Here is a 16,529-nt window from a genome sequence, read left to right on the forward strand (position 1 = left end):
TTGCTTAAATCGCATTTTCTCGGCGAGCTGAGCACTTTTTCTGCATTGTGCCGCTCCCGTCACTCTGGTTAGGTTGGCATCGAAAAAAACGCTCTCGGGTGCTTTAGAGTGCCGAGTTTATCACTGCGCATGAAGAAATGACCACCTCCAACGTTTGGTTTATGTTTTATAAGCATTTTTAATTTTATTGCTTAAATCGCATTTTCTCGGCGAGCTGAGCACTTTTTCTGAATTGTGCCGCTCCCGTCACTCTGGTTAGGTTGGCATCGAAAAAAACGCTCTCGGGTGCTTTAGAGTGCCGAGTTATTCACTGCGCATGAAGAAATGACCACCTCCAACGTTTGGTTTATGTTTTATAAGCATTTTTAATTTTATTGCTTAAATCGCATTTTCTCGGCGAGCTGAGCACTTTTTCTGAAATGTGCCGCTCCCGTCACTCTGGTTAGGTTGGCATCGAAAAAAACGCTCTCGGGTGCTTTAGAGTGCCGAGTTTATCACTGCGCATTAAGAAATGACCAGCTCCAACGTTTGGTTAATGTTTTATAAGCATTTTTAATTTTATTGCTTAAATCGCATTTTCTCGGCGAGCTGAGCGCTTTTTCTGAATTGTGCCGCTCCCGTCACTCTGGTTAGGTTGGCATCGAAAAAAACAGTCTCGGGTGCTTTAGAGTGCCGAGTTTATCACTGCGCATGAAGAAATGACCACCTCCAACGTTTGGTTTATGTTTTATAAGCATTTTTAATTTTATTGCTTAAATCGCATTTTCTCGGCGAGCTGAGCACTTTTTCTGAATTGTGCCGCATCCGTCACTCTGGTTAGGTTGGCATCGAAAAAAACGCTCTCGGGTGCTTTAGAGTGCCGAGTTATTCACTGCGCATGAAGAAATGACCACCTCCAACGTTTGGTTTATGTTTAATAAGCATTTTTAATTTTATTGCTTAAATCGCATTTTCTCGGCGAGCTGAGCACTTTTTCTGAATTGTGCCGCTCCCGTCACTCTGGTTAGGTTGGCATCGAAAAAAACGCTCTCGGGTGCTTTAGAGTGCCGAGTTTATCACTGCGCATGAAGAAATGACCACCTCCAACGTTTGGTTTATGTTTTATAAGCATTTTTAATTTTATTGCTTAAATCGCATTTTCTCGGCGAGCTGAGCGCTTTTTCTGAATTGTGCCGCTCCCGTCACTCTGGTTAGGTTGGCATCGAAAAAAACGCTCTCGGGTGCTTTAGAGTGCCGAGTTTATCACTGCGCATGAAGAAATGACCACCTCCAACGTTTGGTTTATGTTTTATAAGCATTTTTAATTTTATTGCTTAGATCGCATTTTCTCGGCGAGCTGAGCGCTTTTTCGGAATTGTGCCGCTCCCGTCACTCTGGTTAGGTTGGCATCGAAAAAAACGCTCTCGGGTGCTTTAGAGTGCCGAGTTTATTACTGCGCATTAAGAAATGACCACCTCCAACGTTTGGTTTATGTTTTATAAGCATTTTTAATTGTATTGCTTAAATCGCATTTTCTCGGCGAGCTGAGCACTTTTTCTGAATTGTGCCGCTCCCGTCACTCTGGTTAGGTTGGCATCGAAAAAAACGCTCTCGGGTGCTTTAGAGTGCCGAGTTTATCACTGCGCATGAAGAAATGACCACCTCCAACGTTTGGTTTATGTTTAATAAGCATTTTTAATTTTATTGCTTAAATCGCATTTTCTCGGCGAGCTGAGCACTTTTTCTGAATTGTGCCGCTCCCGTCACTCTGGTTAGGTTGGCATCGAAAAAAACGCTCTCGGGTGCTTTAGAGTGCCGAGTTTATTACTGCGCATTAAGAAATGACCACATCCAACGTTTGGTTTATGTTTTATAAGCATTTTTAATTTTATTGCTTAAATCGCATTTTCTCGGCGAGCTGAGCACTTTTTCTGAATTGTGCCGCTCCCGTCACTCTGGTTAGGTTGGCATCGAAAAAAACGGTCTCGGGTGCTTTAGAGTGCCGAGTTTATCACTGCGCATGAAGAAATGACCACCTCCAACGTTTGGTTTATGTTTTATAAGCATTTTCAATTGTATTGCTTAAATCGCATTTTCTCGGCGAGCTGAGCACTTTTTCTGAATTGTGCCGCTCCCGTCACTCTGGTTAGGTTGGCATCGAAAAAAACGCTCTCGGGTGCTTTAGAGTGCCGAGTTATTCACTGCGCATGAAGAAATGACCACCTCCAACGTTTGGTTTATGTGTAATAAGCATTTTTAATTTTATTGCTTAAATCGCATTTTCTCGGCGAGCTGAGCACTTTTTCTGAATTGTGCCGCTCCCGTCACTCTGGTTAGGTTGGCATCGAAAAAAACGCTCTCGGGTGCTTTAGAGTGCCGAGTTTATCACTGCGCATGAAGAAATGACCACCTCCAACGTTTGGTTTATGTTTTATAAGCATTTTTAATTTTATTGCTTAAATCGCATTTTCTCGGCGAGCTGAGCACTTTTTCTGAATTGTGCCGCTCCCGTCACTCTGGTTAGGTTGGCATCGAAAAAAACGCTCTCGGGTGCTTTAGAGTGCCGAGTTTATCACTGCGCATGAAGAAATGACCACCTCCAACGTTTGGTTTATGTTTTATAAGCATTTTTAATTTTATTGCTTAAATCGCATTTTCTCGGCGAGCTGAGCACTTTTTCTGAATTGTGCCGCTCCCGTCACTCTGGTTAGGTTGGCATCGAAAAAAACGCTCTCGGGTGCTTTAGAGTGCCGAGTTTATTACTGCGCATTAAGAAATGACCACCTCCAACGTTTGGTTTATGTTTTATAAGCATTTTTAATTTTATTGCTTAAATCGCATTTTCTCGGCGAGCTGAGCACTTTTTCTGAATTGTGCCGCTCCCGTCACTCTGGTTAGGTTGGCATCGAAAAAAACGCTCTCGGGTGCTTTAGAGTGCCGAGTTATTCACTGCGCATGAAGAAATGACCACCTCCAACGTTTGGTTTATGTTTTATAAGCATTTTTAATTTTATTGCTTAAATCGCATTTTCTCGGCGAGCTGAGCACTTTTTCTGAATTGTGCCGCTCCCGTCACTCTGGTTAGGTTGGCATCGAAAAAAACGCTCTCGGGTGCTTTAGAGTGCCGAGTTTATCACTGCGCATGAAGAAATGACCACCTCCAACGTTTGGTTTATGTTTTATAAGCATTTTTAATTTTATTGCTTAAATCACATTTTCTCGGCGAGCTGAGCGCTTTTTCTGAATTGTGCCGCTCCCGTCACTCTGGTTAGGTTGGCATCGAAAAAAACGCTCTCGGGTGCTTTAGAGTGCCGAGTTTATCACTGCGCATGAAGAAATGACCACCTCCAACGTTTGGTTTATGTTTTATAAGCATTTTTAATTTTATTGCTTAAATCGCATTTTCTCGGCGAGCTGAGCACTTTTTCTGAATTGTGCCGCTCCCGTCACTCTGGTTAGGTTGGCATCGAAAAAAACGCTCTCGGGTGCTTTAGAGTGCCGAGTTATTCACTGCGCATGAAGAAAAGACCACCTCCAACGTTTGGTTTATGTTTTATAAGCATTTTTAATTTTATTGCTTAAATCGCATTTTCTCGGCGAGCTGAGCACTTTTTCTGAATTGTGCCGCTCCCGTCACTCTGGTTAGGTTGGCATCGAAAAAAACGCTCTCGGGTGCTTTAGAGTGCCGAGTTTATCACTGCGCATGAAGAAATTACCACCTCCAACGTTTGGTTTATGTTTTATAAGCATTTTTAATTTTATTGCTTAAATCGCATTTTCTCGGCGAGCTGAGCACTTTTTCTGAATTGTGCCGCTCCCGTCACTCTGGTTAGGTTGGCATCGAAAAAAACGCTCTCGGGTGCTTTAGAGTGCCGAGTTTATCACTGCGCATGAAGAAATGACCACCTCCAACGTTTGGTTTATGTTTTATAAGCATTTTTAATTTTATTGCTTAAATCGCATTTTCTCGGCGAGCTGAGCACTTTTTCTGAATTGTGCCGCTCCCGTCACTCTGGTAGGTTGGCATTGAAAAAAACGCTCTCGGGTGCTTTAGAGTGCCGAGTTATTCACTGCGCATGAAGAAATGACCACCTCCAACGTTTGGTTTATGTTTTATAAGCATTTTTAATTTTACTGCTTAAATCGCATTTTCTCGGCGAGCTGAGCGCTTTTTCTGAATTGTGCCGCTCCCGTCACTCTGGTTAGGTTGGCATCGAAAAAAACGCTCTCGGGTGCTTTAGAGTGCCGAGTTTATCACTGCGCATGAAGAAATCACCACCTCCAACGTTTGGTTTATGTTTTATAAGCATTTTTAATTTTATTGCTTAAATCGCATTTTCTCGGCGAGCTGAGCACTTTTTCTGAATTGTGCCGCTCCCGTCACTCTGGTTAGGTTGGCATCGAAAAAAACGCTCGGGTGCTTTAGAGTGCCGAGTTTATCACTGCGCATGAAGAAATGACCACCTCCAACGTTTGGTTTATGTTTTACAAGCATTTTTAATTTTATTGCTTGAATCGCATTTTCTCGGCGAGCTGAGCACTTTTTCTGAATTGTGCCGCTCCCGTCACTCTGGTTAGGTTGGCATCGAAAAAAACGCTCTCGGGTGCTTTAGAGTACCGAGTTTATTACTGCGCATTAAGAAATGACCACCTCCAACGTTTGGTTTATGTTTTATAAGCATTTTTAATTTTATTGCTTAAATCGCATTTTCTCGGCGAGCTGAGCACTTTTTCTGAATTGTGCCGCTCCCGTCACTCTGGTTAGGTTGGCATCGAAAAAAACGCTCTCGGGTGCTTTAGAGTGCCGAGTTATTCACTGCGCATGAAGAAATGACCACCTCCAACGTTTGGTTTATGTTTTATAAGCATTTTTAATTTTATTGCTTAAATCGCATTTTCTCGGCGAGCTGAGCACTTTTCCTGAATTGTGCCGCTCCCGTGACTCTGGTTAGGTTGGCATCGAAAAAAACGCTCTCGGGTGCTTTAGAGTGCCGAGTTATTCACTGCGCATGAAGAAATGACCACTTCCAACGTTTGGTTTATGTTTTATAAGCATTTTTAATTTTATTGCTTAAATCGCATTTTCTCGGCCAGCTGAGCGCTTTTTCTGAATTGTGCCGCTCCCGTCACTCTGGTTAGGTTGGCATCGAAAAAAACGCTCTCGGGTGCTTTAGAGTGCCGAGTTTATCACTGCGCATGAAGAAATGACCACCTCCAACGTTTGGTTTATGTTTTATAAGCATTTTTAATTTTATTGCTTAAATCGCATTTTCTCGGCGAGCTGAGCACTTTTTCTGAATTGTGCCGCTCCCGTCACTCTGGTTAGGTTGGCATCGAAAAAAACGCTCTCGGGTGCTTTAGAGTACCGAGTTTATTACTGCGCATTAAGAAATGACCACCTCCAACGTTTGGTTTATGTTTTATAAGCATTTTTAATTTTATTGCTTAAATCGCATTTTCTCGGCGAGCTGAGCACTTTTTCTGAATTGTGCCGCTCCCGTCACTCTGGTTAGGTTGGCATCGAAAAAAACGCTCTCGGGTGCTTTAGAGTGCCGAGTTATTCACTGCGCATGAAGAAATGACCACCTCCAACGTTTGGTTTATGTTTTATAAGCATTTTTAATTTTATTGCTTAAATCGCATTTTCTCGGCGAGCTGAGCACTTTTTCAGAATTGTGCCGCTCCTGTCACTCTGGTTAGGTTGGCATCGAAAAAAACGCTCTCGGGTGCTTTAGAGTGCCGAGTTATTCACTGCGCATGAAGAAATGACCACCTCCAACGTTTGGTTTATGTTTAATAAGCATTTTTAATTTTATTGCTTAAATCGCATTTTCTCGGCGAGCTGAGCACTTTTTCTGAATTGTGCCGCTCCCGTCACTCTGGTTAGGTTGGCATCGAAAAAAACGCTCTCGGGTGCTTTAGAGTACCGAGTTTATTACTGCGCATTAAGAAATGACCACCTCCAACGTTTGGTTTATGTTTTATAAGCATTTTTAATTTTATTGCTTAAATCGCATTTTCTCGGCGAGCTGAGCACTTTTTCTGAATTGTGCCGCTCCCGTCACTCTGGTTAGGTTGGCATCGAAAAAAACGCTCTCGGGTGCTTTAGAGTGCCGAGTTATTCACTGCGCATGAAGAAATGACCACCTCCAACGTTTGGTTTATGTTTTATAAGCATTTTTAATTTTATTGCTTAAATCGCATTTTCTCGGCGAGCTGAGCACTTTTTCTGAATTGTGCCGCTCCTGTCACTCTGGTTAGGTTGGCATCGAAAAAAACGCTCTCGGGTGCTTTAGAGTGCCGAGTTATTCACTGCGCATGAAGAAATGACCACCTCCAACGTTTGGTTTATGTTTTATAAGCATTTTCAATTTTATTGCTTAAATCGCATTTTCTCGGCGAGCTGAGCGCTTTTTCTGAATTGTGCCGCTCCCGTCACTCTGGTTAGGTTGGCATCGAAAAAAACGCTCTCGGGTGCTTTAGAGTGCCGAGTTTATCACTGCGCATGAAGAAATGGCCACCTCCAACGTTTGGTTTATGTTTTATAAGCATTTTTAATTTTATTGCTTAAATCGCATTTTCTCGGCGAGCTGAGCGCTTTTTCTGAATTGTGCTGCTCCCGTCACTCTGGTTAGGTTGGCATCGAAAAAAACGCTCTCGGGTGCTTTAGAGTGCCGAGTTATTCACTGCGCATGAAGAAATGACCACCTCCAACGTTTGGTTTATGTTTAATAAGCATTTTTAATTTTATTGCTTAAATCGCATTTTCTCGGCGAGCTGAGCACTTTTTCTGAATTGTGCCGCTCCCGTCACTCTGGTTAGGTTGGCATCGAAAAAAACGCTCTCGGGTGCTTTAGAGTGCCGAGTTTATCACTGCGCATGAAGAAATGACCACCTCCAACGTTTGGTTAAGCATTTTTAATTGTATTGCTTAAATCGCATTTTCTCGGCGAGCTGAGCACTTTTTCTGAATTGTGCCGCTCCCGTCACTCTGGTTAGGTTGGCATCGAAAAAAACGCTCTCGGGTGCTTTAGAGTGCCGAGTTATTCACTGCGCATGAAGAAAAGACCACCTCCAACGTTTGGTTTATGTTTTATAAGCATTTTTAATTTTATTGCTTAAATCGCATTTTCTCGGCGAGCTGAGCACTTTTTCTGAATTGTGCCGCTCCCGTCACTCTGGTTAGGTTGGCATCGAAAAAAACGCTCTCGGGTGCTTTAGAGTGCCGAGTTATTCACTGCGCATGAAGAAATGACCACCTCCAACGTTTGGTTTATGTTTTATAAGCATTTTTAATTTTACTGCTTAAATCGCATTTTCTCGGCGAGCTGAGCGCTTTTTCTGAATTGTGCCGCTCCCGTCACTCTGGTTAGGTTGGCATCGAAAAAAACGCTCTCGGGTGCTTTAGAGTGCCGAGTTTATCACTGCGCATGAAGAAATGACCACCTCCAACGTTTGGTTTATGTTTTATAAGCATTTTTAATTTTATTGCTTAAATCGCATTTTCTCGGCGAGCTGAGCACTTTTTCTGAATTGTGCCGCTCCCGTCACTCTGGTTAGGTTGGCATCGAAAAAAACGCTCCCGGGTGCTTTAGAGTGCCGAGTTTATCACTGCGCATGAAGAAATGACCACCTCCAACGTTTGGTTTATGTTTTATAAGCATTTTTAATTTTATTGCTTAAATCGCATTTTCTCGGCGAGCTGAGCACTTTTTCTGAATTGTGCCGCTCCCGTCACTCTGGTTAGGTTGGCATCGAAAAAAACGCTCTCGGGTGCTTTAGAGTGCCGAGTTTATTACTGCGCATTAAGAAATGACCACCTCCAACGTTTGGTTTATGTTTTATAAGCATTTTTAATTTTATTGCTTAAATCGCATTTTCTCGGCGAGCTGAGCACTTTTTCTGCATTGTGCCGCTCCCGTCACTCTGGTTAGGTTGGCATCGAAAAAAACGCTCTCGGGTGCTTTAGAGTGCCGAGTTTATCACTGCGCATGAAGAAATGACCACCTCCAACGTTTGGTTTATGTTTTATAAGCATTTTTAATTTTATTGCTTAAATCGCATTTTCTCGGCGAGCTGAGCACTTTTTCTGAATTGTGCCGCTCCCGTCACTCTGGTTAGGTTGGCATCGAAAAAAACGCTCTCGGGTGCTTTAGAGTGCCGAGTTATTCACTGCGCATGAAGAAATGACCACCTCCAACGTTTGGTTTATGTTTTATAAGCATTTTTAATTTTATTGCTTAAATCGCATTTTCTCGGCGAGCTGAGCACTTTTTCTGAATTGTGCCGCTCCCGTCACTCTGGTTAGGTTGGCATCGAAAAAAAACGCTCTCGGGTGCTTTAGAGTGCCGAGTTTATCACTGCGCATGAAGAAATGACCACCTCCAACGTTTGGTTTATATTTAATAAGCATTTTTAATTTTATTGCTTAAATCGCATTTTCTCGGCGAGCTGAGCACTTTTTCTGAATTGTGCCGCTCCCGTCACTCTGGTTAGGTTGGCATCGAAAAAAACGCTCCCGGGTGCTTTAGAGTGCCGAGTTTATCACTGCGCATGAAGAAATGACCACCTCCAACGTTTGGTTTATGTTTTATAAGCATTTTTAATTTTATTGCTTAAATCGCATTTTCTCGGCGAGCTGAGCACTTTTTCTGAATTGTGCCGCTCCCGTCACTCTGGTTAGGTTGGCATCGAAAAAAACGCTCTCGGGTGCTTTAGAGTGCCGAGTTTATTACTGCGCATTAAGAAATGACCACCTCCAACGTTTGGTTTATGTTTTATAAGCATTTTTAATTTTATTGCTTAAATCGCATTTTCTCGGCGAGCTGAGCACTTTTTCTGAATTGTGCCGCTCCCGTCACTCTGGTTAGGTTGGCATCGAAAAAAACGCTCTCGGGTGCTTTAGAGTGCCGAGTTTATCACTGCGCATGAAGAAATGACCACCTCCAACGTTTGGTTTATGTTTTATAAGCATTTTTAATTTTATTGCTTAAATCGCATTTTCTCGGCGAGCTGAGCGCTTTTTCTGAAATGTGCCGCTCCCGTCACTCTGGTTAGGTTGGCATCTGTTAGGATACGGATTTTAGCTATTGATCTGACTCCAAATTGTGATCAACACTTAACACAAAAATTGCTATGTTCTAATCCACACACTGGCGCACCTAACAATTTTGCGAGTTCGTTCTGTCAAAGAGAAGACCAGTAGATCAATCAGACCGAATTTACCAATTGTTTAATCTTGACAAAGCAAGCTAATACAGGCGCCTGGGTCTTGGGTCCTTAACACAAAAACTCGTGTGCCTTCGTGACCAGAAAGACGACACATTCTTCCGGGTTGCCCAGTTTTAAAGAAACACAATATGAATATTCAAACATGCAAAAGATTGTGTGGTGATTGGTCGATGGTCTGTGGTCATCTCCTCCTCGTTTGGGTTTTCCCCTGCTCAGCACAGGTGTCTGGACCACAAAGACGAGTTGTTTTTCGCGTTCCCATCGGCCTTGAGATATGCTCCCTTTCCGGACCTCCTGTTCCACAATACTTTGAAGAAAACAAATTCATGTAGCCTGCACATTCCTTTCCACTTATTAAGCAACCACACTACTACTAGAAATTATATTGATATGGTTATATGTGTCTAACGGAGCCTTAATCAAATGTGTTTGCAAACTGCCGAAAGTACATTTCCCTTTATTCCCTCTCATGACCTCATTTATGAGGTCATCACCCGTTACTCTAGCAAGCAGCGACCAGCATGCTGTCGGTCCTTTCTTCCCGCCTGGGTCAGTCGGCCCCCTGGCGCTGTGTTGTTGGGGATGAAAGTACAACATGCATCACCAAACATTCCGCACACACCATGTTCCTTAGCCAATAGCATGTCCAACGCAATTCTATTTTGGAACGACATCAATGCCAATTGTTCATGGACCGCTGTAAATGATACATTTTTATTGGGGGTGATCCATAGGAAAATGCTTTTGAATCCCGAGGACACTTGATTAACGAATTCATACTTATCTGGCACACCTATGGCGTCAATATATGTTGGATCGTTGTCGCTCAACCATGGGGGCAAGACGTCTCTTTTGGCTCACTTCAGGAGCCCCGCCAGTGGGGACTCCATGTTCCAATTGAGATTCTGTGTTTCAATGGGGACAACCACTACAGGCATTATCAAAGACACGAGGGCACAGATACCCTATGCATCCTTTGGCAAGTGATGCTATAATTTGTTGTCACCACACCACAACCAGTTGTCACTGGTCTTCCTCTGCTCCTTCCATCACTGCTAGTTGAATTCTGGCATGTCCTGTTAAAGCTTAAAAACAAGTGGATTTGGAAAAAAAACTTTGGATATCAAAATTACAAATTGAAACCTACTCGCCCATTTGTATTTTACAACCTACTCACCCAATTCTTTGGATATCAAAATTACAAATTGAAACCTACTCACCCATTTGTATTTTACAACCTACTCACCCAATTCTATCTTACCACTCCCCCTTTTGACACATTCACCCAATGTGTCATTATGTATCAAAAGGAACCTGCTAAGCATCCCCTCTCATCACCACACTCATTGTAGTCAGGCCCGCGGAACCTCTAGCTCGTCCACCACACGCTCGGCGACACAAACAAAAATCATCGCACTCCTGTCAGTGAGCTTATAGCCCTGCTGACAGCGGACATTTGTACAAAAACAGACATCAAGTATCAGAATAAAAACAGTCATAAAATGAATCCTGGCGCCCGCGGATCATGTCCTGAAAACCATGTCATCAACAAGTTCATCATAAAAACCAAAAGGGCAAGGGTTAACATATTCTTGTAAATTCAATACAAATTTTCCACGAACGCAATCGACAACCTGCAAGAACGAAAACAAGTTACGCAAGCAGCGCGCAATCCGCTTCTTGGCTGGTGGCTGTTGCTGCTGCAAAAAATTAAGTCACACAGAAAAACAAAGCAGAGCGTGCACTTGTCGCAAGCAAGCTCAAGCGTCAAACACTTGGTCACTGTCCACCTAGTCCGTCACCCCGTCGGGTGAGCTCAAAGTCGTCACACATCAAATCGTCCAAAGTCTTAATGTTCCATAACAGTTCTGTCTTGTCTAACCATATTACTGAAATGGGCCTTCTCCATCGCACTGTTTTGTTGTCGATGGTGCCCCTGAGTAATCCTAAACCCATATTTAGTCAAAAATTAGTCCTGATCAATCATGCTCTTTCAAATCTGTAGTATCTTTATATTTTTCAGGTGAGAGGAATGTTATCCTCTGCTGTGATCACATCACCCCAACTTTGAATCATGTCAACCATTCACAATACACAAACACCACACCACAAGCACAGACTTGACATTCATACACCATTACAGACAAACTGTCATTCCACAACACACACAGAAAAACATACAATATTAAATTGTAAAAAGGAACCGTCCCTACACAAAATATTCTCCTCAATTAAAATTTCCCTTTTTTATTTTAAATCCAAAATTAATATCTAATTGTCTGGTTTCCTGTCCTCTCCTCGTTTGCCAATATGCATAATGCTGGAACATGATTTAACTCCCCATTTAGTTTGCTCACATCTCTCACTTAGACTATTTGACACTTTGTGTTGAGCTGTAACTTCAATATTTCCACATTCCCATATTTCTTCTACTAAACAGTTCCATTTTGCTTTCCGTTTAAATTCATCCCTCCAAATAACTACCTCTGGCAAAGAACCAACAATTTATAGAGCACTCCCTTTTACTGTTACCTTGTTCCCTCAGTCATCTTCTCACAAGCATAACTGACCCTCCTAAAAAATAATGATACCAAAAATAATGTTTAAAAACAATATACACAGCTTCCTCCTGCCACTTACGCTATCACCTTGAAGATTATCGTTCTCATTTTTGTTGATGCCAATTCTTAAAATTAAATGCTTACTTTTGATAATGGAGTCACGCTATATCACAAAGTAAAAACCTTCCACGCTCCCCCTTTCTACCTATCAAAACCAATTAGGAATATTTTTGCTGTCATGATCATCATTGTGGCCCTCACACTTATTGTTCCTGTACTTTAAATTGTCTGATTCACTTCATTCCACTTTTAACACATTCCAAATATTAATACCAAATATTCTAAATATTTACGATTTTCGAGAAATTTACAAATTTTAAGCCAATATTTCACCATTCATTCTTCATGGCACATTCAATATTTCTCATTTTCTTCCACATAATTCCTCCAATTAACCTTCTTTCACTTTCCAATTCACCTTCTCTCACTTTCTAGCTTAAAACTTCCCATTTCCACTTTCAACATTGCGGCAACATTTTGCAAAATTTCCTTTTTTCCTTCTAATTTCTAATTATTTTTTCACTGACTCAACCTGTTTCAAATTTTTTAACTGTTCATCTTATGCCCACCTATTCCAAAACTTCCCACTTGTGAAAAATTTCAAATTTTCAACTTCAAAATTCACGCCCAATTTTGCGAAATTCTTTCGAAATTTTCATCCATTTTCTGACCAATTTAACACGTTCTAAATTTAAACATAATCTTGTAGCATTCCCCGATTTTGTATTCAGCCTCTTCACCTTCACACACAATTTCTCCAAAAATTACAAATTCTAGTTATTACTGTTAATCCTCCGTGACCCTCGTAAGGACAAGCCGCACCAGTAATGGATGGATGGATGGATGGATGGATTGTTAACCCTAACCATAAATGCCTATCATAAAGTGTCATTTAAATCAATTGTCGCAATTGATGTATAATTAAATTCTGTCGTTTTGATAAATTTAATTTCTATCGATCAATATCCACTTTGCAAAGTTTCTGATCACGCTGTCGTATGATTTGTTATTATTAATGCATCTTCGCTGTCCATATCTATGTATTTTGTTGTTATCCCCGTTTCAGTGTCAATAAGCAGCCTTATTATTCCCTCTTTTATCAAAACTCCTCAGATATGTCCGCCCCAGCACCCAAACACACTTCCATCCCTTTTGTCCCACACTCCACCAACTTTGTAATGCTTCAGCAGTCTTTAGCAATGTGTCCAGTTTGACTTCGTGTGACTCATGCAAGTCTTTAGCAGCCTCTCCTCTTAGATTCTCATGATGATGATTCAGGGCTGGATCATCCGCCACTCTCAAATGCGTCCATCTTGTCTTTGTTCTTTCAGTCTTTTTGATCTGCAACTGTGTGTATTCCACCAACTGTATGGTTCTTGTCCTGTGAAAAGCTGTGCTTGCCCCCTTCAAGCATGATAGCAGTTTCTGTTGTTCTCCCAAAGGTCAAAGGTGTCTCATGACCAGGGACAGTCCTCTGTTGATTTTGAGACAGCCAGTGGAGTAAGAGGACTCAGTTCAGGAATCGTGCCACGCGCTAGGGAAGAACACACTGGGACACAAATTTAACAAAACTATCTTTGTGTTATCAGTCTTCCTGTGTAGTATTTGTTCCTTACACCCCAAATCTTCCTATTAACATTTTGTATCCTATCAGTTGCGCACACTCATCATCTTACTATCAAGCCGCCCTTATCAAATGCTTTTTTTCTTCTGAGCAATCCATCCACCCTACCCATTAACACGGCTAAACTCCTCGTTCCAGTGTTTATCATCAAATAAAGTTCCGAAATCTTTTGTAATAAACTGTAATGTAATTTAACAATCTACCAACATGGTTGTATATGCGGTGAATGTTATTGTTCAATCTATAGGTCATACAGCCCCTGTGTTCCAACTATGACACTCCTCCTTGATTTACCATCTCATAAGTTATTGTTGTCAGCAGCGCTAAATTATAGTGCTTGAAAGTGAATGTCTTATCGCCCAATTTAAAACACATGCCACATTTGACCTAGTATTTATTCATTTATTTATTTGCCATCCTCATGTTAGCTGGCATATGTCAGAATTAAAATGTAATTTTGCTTTCGATTTTAAGTCTTTCAAAACTGCTATATCCTTACTGCACCGAAATAAACTGTTAAATATATCTTTAAAAACAACCAAAACAATCTATGCTCCTGCACAGACTCTTAAAAGTGGCACCCAAATGCCAGATTACAAATCAAACCTCCTCCTTCACTCTCACATTTTTTGATAAAACAATCTACTTATCTAAACACTGTCATCACCAACTAAATTAATGGCCTGCAAATACAATGTTGTTGCTGTGGTCCCTCAAAACATGTGACTAAAATTTGGATAATTATTAACTCCCATCAATTGAACAATTATCTCATCACTATTTACAAGTTAGCCCCCCTCTCTTCTCTCACTTCTCCTCAACATTGTATCAATGTTGACGTCACAATCTGGCCAGGCCCGCACGTCCCGCTGGCCCCCACCCTCGCCGGTATGAGCCGAACGGGCCCCCTCCTTTTTTTTGAACATTCTCTGATCCATCCCATCTTCCTCCTCACACGCCCGCAACCACACATGTACACATAAACGCACACACAGCGAGCGCGCACACAACCGCACATACACACACGCATCCGCACGGCACGCACGCCAATACACAAAGTGCTCGCGCAGAGCTCAGACGAACGACGATAGACTGACACAAACTTTTACAGAGATTACGCACATACACAGAACACACAGACAAAGGGATTCAAATCCATCTCTCATGTAGCTCACAATTTGCACTTCCACATTAGCATACATTCCTCTCAATCTCACTCCATTCATTCCTCTCATCACACACACACTCCCCCCAATTTGGTTGCACATTTTGGATATTTTAGCGGTCTGGTCTCTCACAGGAGGAACTGTTACCACCGGATACTTTTTGAGGAGGCCTCACTTCTCCTCGGGGATCTCACAAGCACCCCAGCTATTTGAATGCGATCGTCACCGCACCCTTGTCCGCCACGACGAAGCGAAACAGAGGAGTCCGCCCTCCCACCACGGAATTTAACTGTTTCTCAAAGAACAGAGGAGCCCGCACTCCCACCACGGAATTTAACTGTTTCTCAAAGAACAGAGGAGCCCGCACTCCCACCACGGAATTTAACTGTTTCTAAAAGAACAGAGGAGCCCGCACTCCCACCACGGAATTTAACTGTTTCTAATTGCTTGCACACCTTATTTGATCTGAACGACAGTCTCCTCTTAAATTTCCTATTTCAATTTGCAAAATTTCGACATATAGTAACAGGTATTCTGCTTACCTCATCGGTTTAGGAGACGTCGTACCAGCTCAACGTTGTGCACATATTCTTTATTCCAACGGTACGCCGACCGGGAGACAGCTGTCCCAGACTAACTGTCCGATGACTTGGACACAGACCACGAGTTGTCAATAACCCTTCTCTTGACATCACGTCGGGGTCACCAAGAAACTGTTAGGATACGGATTTTAGCTATTGATCTGACTCCAAATTGTGATCAACACTTAACACAAAAATTGCTATGTTCTAATCCACACACTGGCGCACCTAACAATTTTGCGAGTTCGTTCTGTCAAAGAGAAGACCAGTAGATCAATCAGACCGAATTTACCAATTGTTTAATCTTGACAAAGCAAGCTAATACAGGCGCCTGGGTCTTGGGTCCTTAACACAAAAACTCGTGTGCCTTCGTGACCAGAAAGACGACACATTCTTCCGGGTTGCCCAGTTTTAAAGAAACACAATATGAATATTCAAACATGCAAAAGATTGTGTGGTGATTGGTCGATGGTCTGTGGTCATCTCCTCCTCGTTTGGGTTTTCCCCTGCTCAGCACAGGTGTCTGGACCACAAAGACGAGTTGTTTTTCGCGTTCCCATCGGCCTTGAGATATGCTCCCTTTCCGGACCTCCTGTTCCACAATACTTTGAAGAAAACAAATTCATGTAGCCTGCACATTCCTTTCCACTTATTAAGCAACCACACTACTACTAGAAATTATATTGATATGGTTATATGTGTCTAACGGAGCCTTAATCAAATGTGTTTGCAAACTGCCGAAAGTACATTTCCCTTTACATCGAAAAAAACGCTCTCGGGTGCTTTAGAGTGCCGAGTTTATCACTGCGCATGAAGAAATGACCACCTCCAACGTTTGGTTTATGTTTTATAAGCATTTTTAATTTTATTGCTTAAATCGCATTTTCTCGGCGAGCTGAGCGCTTTTTCTGAATTGTGCCGCTCCCGTCACTCTGGTTAGGTTGGCATCGAAAAAAACGCTCTCGGGTGCTTTAGAGTGCCGGGTTTATCACTGCGCATGAAGAAATGACCACCTCCAACGTTTGGTTTATGTTTTATAAGCATTTTTAATTTTATTGCTTAAATCGCATTTTCTCGGCGAGCTGAGCGCTTTTTCTGAATGGTGCCGCTCCCGGCACTCTGGTTAGGTTGGCATCGAAAAAAACGCTCTCGGGTGCTTTAGAGTGCCGAGTTATTCACTGCGCATGAAGAAATGACCACCTCCAACGTTTGGTTTATGTTTTATAAGCATTTTTAATTTTATTGCTTAAATCGCATTTTCTCGGCGAGCTGAGCACTTTTTCTGAATTGTGCCGCTCCCGTCACTCTGGTTAGGTTGGCATCGAAA

General features: G+C 42.1%; 1 long non-coding RNA gene across 1 annotated transcript; it reads right to left on the reverse strand.

Annotated features, from left to right (window-relative positions):
- Positions 1-9,194: 9,194 nt before the first annotated feature.
- On the reverse strand, positions 9,195-15,955 carry LOC133147244 (uncharacterized). The gene is made up of 2 exons (XR_009711593.1): positions 10,423-15,955; positions 9,195-10,379 (listed from the first exon to the last, which is right to left on the reverse strand). It is a non-coding gene; the product is annotated as an uncharacterized LOC133147244 (long non-coding RNA).
- Positions 15,956-16,529: the final 574 nt, after the last annotated feature.

The sequence above is a fragment of the Syngnathus typhle genome, unplaced genomic scaffold (assembly GCF_033458585.1).
Source record: "Syngnathus typhle isolate RoL2023-S1 ecotype Sweden unplaced genomic scaffold, RoL_Styp_1.0 HiC_scaffold_36, whole genome shotgun sequence".
Classification (NCBI taxonomy): Eukaryota; Metazoa; Chordata; class Actinopteri; order Syngnathiformes; family Syngnathidae; genus Syngnathus; species Syngnathus typhle.